Here is a 5,876-nt window from a genome sequence, read left to right on the forward strand (position 1 = left end):
AAAAACAGAAAATGGGAGCGTTTAAAAAAATTGAAAAGCTGTAGTTTTTGGCAAAATCATAATCCCCATTATTGGAGAATTTTTTATATGAAAGGACGAGGTGCCTATCTATCACATCTGATGGTTACTAAATGATGACGTGATAATGAAACCAAAACAATCCGAGGAAAATTACAAAACTAGACAGGGGTATCTCGAAATAAGCGGAACGAATGTGTAAATGCTCAAAATTTCCTTATTAAATGGAAGTATTTCAATTTGATATTATTTTTAGTTGAATATTTTCAAATCTATTTTTAATTTCTTGGGAATGGTTCCAGCTTTATGATTATTATTTTAGGGATAGTGGCTTTACTATTAATCCCCCAGATAGGTACCTAAAACCAAAGACTTCTATAGTGTCAATATTTCCAGTTTCAGAGAACACCATTCGTGATTGTTTCTTTTTTCCTTTTTTTTTTTTTTAACTGGTGCTTCGTTTCCAAGATCCCATGAAAGTGAAGGTAATTCACTTTGTCAGAAGTGCTTTCTTTCGTGGTAAAAAGTGAGTGGAGGGAATTTTTAAGACAAATGATAAAGTTTTCTAATATCTTTAATATTTAGGTTATTGTGGAAAATGCGGCGTAATTTCCAGAAAATAGGCTATGTATAAAAATATCACAGCGTACTAGAAACACCGAAACGAAGAATTAAAATATCAACAACATGAGGTACAGAGAGAACAAACATTTCTAAAAGATGTAATTTCCTCAAGTAACAATATAAATTTTTTAAAAACTAGTAAACATCTTTCATTTCAGAATTTCAAGTATATCATGTTAAGGTCTTTATCTATTCCCATTCTTTGGAAATTACACTGCGATTCTCCACATTTATTTCTTTTCCTGAGACTTTTTTTTTTTTTTTCATGTGAAAAAGTCTGTTAAACAACGAAAGGCATTTACCGATTACTGCACCGCTGAATTGTGAATTAATCTTAAACGATGCAACAAACTCAACGGTAGATTAGATGTCACCAAATATGTTGTAAATATACCTCAGTGGACCCTTTCATTGAGATGTTTGATCATCAGCTGCGTCGTACACTAATCTATCTTCCACTTTGAGTCGGCCGCGTTCAGCCATTTCTATGTACAACATAAGATTTCTGTTTCACAAATCTTTTTATCTTTTACTTGTTTTGATCATTAGACTGCAGCCATGCTGGGGTACTGCCTTGAGGAAGTTTAGTCAGTAAATTTGGACAAGTACACCCACACGAAAAAAAGACCTCGGATTTTTCGCGTGGAATCAAGTACCCTGAACTCCTAATATGCCGCAAACCTCTTATTTTGGTTCGGAAAAAGGGTGTTTAGTTTATAACCATACTGTATTCATGTTAATTAGGATTTGAAATAAATATTGGGAAATCTGTCTTCTTTAACAATGTCTCACTGGATAGTCTTTAACTGGGACTCAATTAACTATTTTACTTTTGTTGTGCCCTAGAAAAGAAGCACTTTTACCATTTATTTGGACTGCAACCATGCTGGACTCAGTCATTAGACTGCAGCCCTGCTGGACACCACCTTGGAGGTTTTAATCAAACAAATTGACTCCTAATACTTATTTTTTTAAGCCCAGCACTTATTCTATCGGTCTCTTTTTCCAAATGGCTAAATTATTGGGACATAACAAACCAACACTGGTTGTCAAAGCAGTAGGGGAAACAAACACAGACACAAAGACATGCACAAATAGATATATATGAAATGCTTCCACACAATTTCCATCTACCAAATTATTCACTTACAAGGCATTGGTTGGCTCAAGACTTTAAGTAGAAGACACACAAAGTGCTATGCATCCATGTGATTGCAAAACAAGCTTTCTTAATCACACAGCTATGTCTGTGCCTTTCTGTTGTGTTTTTGCTTTGATTTATGTCTCTCGACACTTGCATAAAGCCACCTCCCTCCCTACACACTCCCATTCAGGTGTGGAGACATTTTTGTCTTATAAGCTACTTGAAGGTCTCACTAGTGCCAAAGCCACAATAAAAGTACCCAGTGCATTCAGCAAAGTAGTTGATGTGAGAAAGTGCCTCTAGTTATAGAAGGCATGCCAAAGCAGACATTAGAATTTGAGGGAGCCTTCCTACTCATTGGATCCTATTAAGCTGTCCAGCCCATGTCAACATGGAAGACAGATATTAAATGATAATGCTTAGGTATGTATGTAGAGATAGATAGACTGATGGATGTGTTTATGTTTGAACTAGTGTCAAATCTAATATGCTGTGTCTCAGTATCTGCCATAACTTCATGGTTCAACAACAGTGATCACAAGAATAAGTACCACAGTCAAATATTGACTAAATACTCTGGCAGTGGTCAGCAGCATAGTTAGTGGGAGACAATAATTCCAAGTGACACTTTTGTTGAGGTGGTGTTTTGGGGTCTGACGTAGAAGCCTGTGTGGGGTAGAGGGAGCGTAGTAACTCAAGTTAGAGAAGCATTGATGACAATTCAAATACAAAACCCGGGAGAGGAAGGCCTCTCTGGGGAATATATGATAGTGCAGCAAAATCTGAAGAGAAACCAACAGCCTGCTTTGGATGAAGTGTCATGACAGGATGAACCAAGAAATCTTTTGGAAGTACATTAGACCAAAACTGTCTTCTGCCTTATGAAGTACTTGTGTGCCTTATTGTTTAGTTCTAAAATTTTTGTTCCATGTCACTTGCAAGTATCCAACTTTCATGCCTGTACAATAAGATTAAAGTGGCCAGAGATTTGTATGGTTTGAGCTTTGTGGGGAAAATCTGGCTTATCAATATCATGTTCGGTTTATATCATGGCAGACAAAGTCAAGCTTAGTTAGTTTTTATCTCTTTTGAGCTGTTATCCTTGCTCAAAGTGAAATGAAAATATATAATCTATATTACATCTAAATACTAAAAACTTACATTATATTAACATTCACTGGAGTAGAAAACAAAAACTACCAAAAGAATTCATTTATCTATAAAACTGCAAAATGCAATGTAATGCAAAGACAAAAATAAGAAAATTGTGATGTCATAATGCAATTAGAAATGATTTACCAGTTTTGATATTTTCAGTAACCAGTTGCAGTGAAAAATTTCACATTTCGAATAAATATTTAATTGTAAAAGTTTTGTAGCTCCACATGTGGGCCAAATACTTTTAGAAGATACTAGTTCCTTGAAGAATTTAGTGTAATTTTAAAGAACAAGGAAGGTACAGCATAAAAGAATTTTGGTCATCTTAAGAAATGAGTGATTCAAAAAGTTATAAACAAAGCTGTGAGAAAATAAGATTGAAGCCAATAGAGAAGAAGCAATTGGATGTGGTGCATTTTCCAGACAATCCTATCATTACAAACTGGGAACGTCTGGAAAAAGAGCGACTGAAGAAATTAAATTTAGGATTTAACCGGTTGCAGGGTTCGGTTTATCAGATAGAATTAGCAAAAGAACTTAAGAAACAGCGAGAATTGGATCCAAGTGCAAAAATGAAAAGATCACCATCTCCCGTAGAAGAGGAAGAAGAAAAAGAAGAATATGTGTCATCTGAACGTCAAATATCATTTAATCAACTAGCCCCCTTTAAAACGTACAAAACTAAATATACATGTGGTTATTTCTTTGATTATGAAAATCAACACAAACGAATTCGGAGGGGAATTCCTCCTTGCAATTTACCATATTGGCAATCTAGGACAAAATATTAAAATAGAATCATGTCCACACACACTCAGATATATATATATATCATGAGTAACTCTGGGTACTTGAGCCAGAGAGTGCAGCTTTAAAGATCAAAATCATACATCTAACATAAGGTATGCATAGCATGTACGTACTGTCTTTCCAGCGGTCTTTCAAAAAAACAATTATATTAAAATCTGATTTGTAATTTTCATTCATTTATCATTGCATACCTTCCATTCAGCACCACAAGTACATAAATACATACAAGATGCATTCCAGAAGTTTTGAAATATTTTCAGGCGTGACATTTATTCATTTCAAAGCACTCCAGTCACTTTATGTAGACCCCATGGAAGTCCTCCAAAGTGGAGATGTCCAGGACCCTTGTCACAACCACCTTCATCTCAGTGCCTTCAAAATGACTGCCTCTGACTTTCTCCTTCAGCCTGGGGACTGCAGGGAGGGTGTGGAGCAGTTTTGATGCCCATCTCTGGCAAGTAGTCAGTTACCAGGATGGAACTGTTGCATTATCCTGGTGCAGGTGCTCTAACCTTTTGTGATGAAATCTCTTCCTGAACTCTCTCAAAACCTTCACAACGTACTTTTTGTTGACTGTTTAGTCAGAGGGGTCCCAGTGGATGTGATGATGCCTTTGCTGTCAAAAAAGGGGATCATTGAGCTTTCTGGTGGACTTGTTTTGCTTGGTCTCATGTGACAGTGAAAAACAGATGCTCAGCTTATACAAGTTAATCCATAAGCACTCTAGAGCATTTCATACATTTCTGTAGTGTTTTTGCCCTAACACAAGACGTAAGAGTGGCTGTGTGGTAAGTAGCTTGCTTACCAACCACATGGTTCCGGGTTCAGTTCCACTGCTTGGCACCTTGGGCAAGTGTCTTCTGCTATAGCCTCGGGCCGACCAAAGCCTTGTGAGTGGATTTGGTAGACGGAAACTGAAAGAAGCCCGTCGTGTATATGTATTTATATATATGTATGTATATGTTTGTGTGTCTGTGTTTGTCCCCCCAACATCGCTTGACAACCGATGCTGGTGTGTTTACGTCCCCGTAACTTAGCGGTTCGGCAAAAGAGACCAATAGAATAAGTACCGGGCTTACAAGGAATAAGTCCTGGGGTCGATTTGCTCGACTAAAGGTGGTGCTCCAGCATGGCCACAGTCAAATGACTGAAACAAATAAAAGAGAATGGCAAACTTACAGATCGTCTTTGCATCCCAGTGCATTCTGCAAACTAGTCAGCTGTTAGAAACAATGTTTAGTAGGGTGTGCTCAAGGTGCTGTAACACCTATTCTCCTTCAATCTGGAATAGCAAAAGGTGGCAGGTCATCTTATTAGGTGTATAGTAAGGATATACTAAAATAAGAGTAAATGTAGACCAGTTACAATTATCTCTCTTTAAAAAAAAAAAGTCTCAAAACTTCTGGAATGCACCTCATTTGTCATACTCATCACCCGTTTTATGCTTCCTGGTAAAACACAATTACTTTCCGAATACCCTAATATATCATATTTTTATACCTGTTCCTATATTTTTACAATCTGATTTCTTAATCTTTATTCGATTCACCCTATTGTCAATTGCTTTCTAATCCAAATGTATACTGTTATGTTGAAAAGTAGTTGCCCAACCAGCTTAAAATGTTCATTCAATGAATTGGTAATCATGAATACTTACGATAGATTCTTGTATTTTTCTGAATACTCAAGTCAGAATGGTTGTGCGAAACATTAAGTAACAGTTTGTGAAGTTTTTCTCGGCTTCAAAGATAAAACATGTAGCCTAGTGGTTAGGGTGTTGCACTCACCATCACAAGATTGTAGTTTCGATTCCTGGACTGGGCAGTCTGTTGTGTTCTAGAGCAAAACACTTTATCTCATGCTGCTCTGTGATAGCTTTGACATCTGACATGTGGTACACCATGCACCTGTACAGGCAATGTCGATTTGATGGAGGGAGTGAGCCAGTGCAGAGCGCAAACATTTGATTGCTACAAACAAATCATATGAGCAAAAATCCTCATCTGTCTTTTACAACAGAAGAGTCCATCATATGTGTATACATATATGTATGTATGTGTGTGTGTGTGTGTGTGTGTGTGTGTGTGTGTGTGTGTGTGTGTGTGTGTGTGTGTGTGTGTGT

The 5,876-nt window shown here is 36.9% G+C and overlaps 1 long non-coding RNA gene across 1 annotated transcript in view; it reads left to right on the forward strand.

Annotated features, from left to right (window-relative positions):
* Positions 1-901: 901 nt before the first annotated feature.
* The window catches only part of LOC128250030 (uncharacterized), a 5,913-nt gene continuing 938 nt past the window's right edge, over positions 902-5,876 (forward strand). Inside the window, exon 1 of the long non-coding RNA XR_008266142.1 lies at positions 902-3,846. This is a non-coding gene — a long non-coding RNA (uncharacterized LOC128250030). The remainder of the gene's footprint in view (positions 3,847-5,876) is intronic.

This window comes from Octopus bimaculoides, chromosome 19, assembly GCF_001194135.2.
Source record: "Octopus bimaculoides isolate UCB-OBI-ISO-001 chromosome 19, ASM119413v2, whole genome shotgun sequence".
In the NCBI taxonomy this organism is placed as follows: domain Eukaryota; kingdom Metazoa; phylum Mollusca; class Cephalopoda; order Octopoda; family Octopodidae; genus Octopus; species Octopus bimaculoides.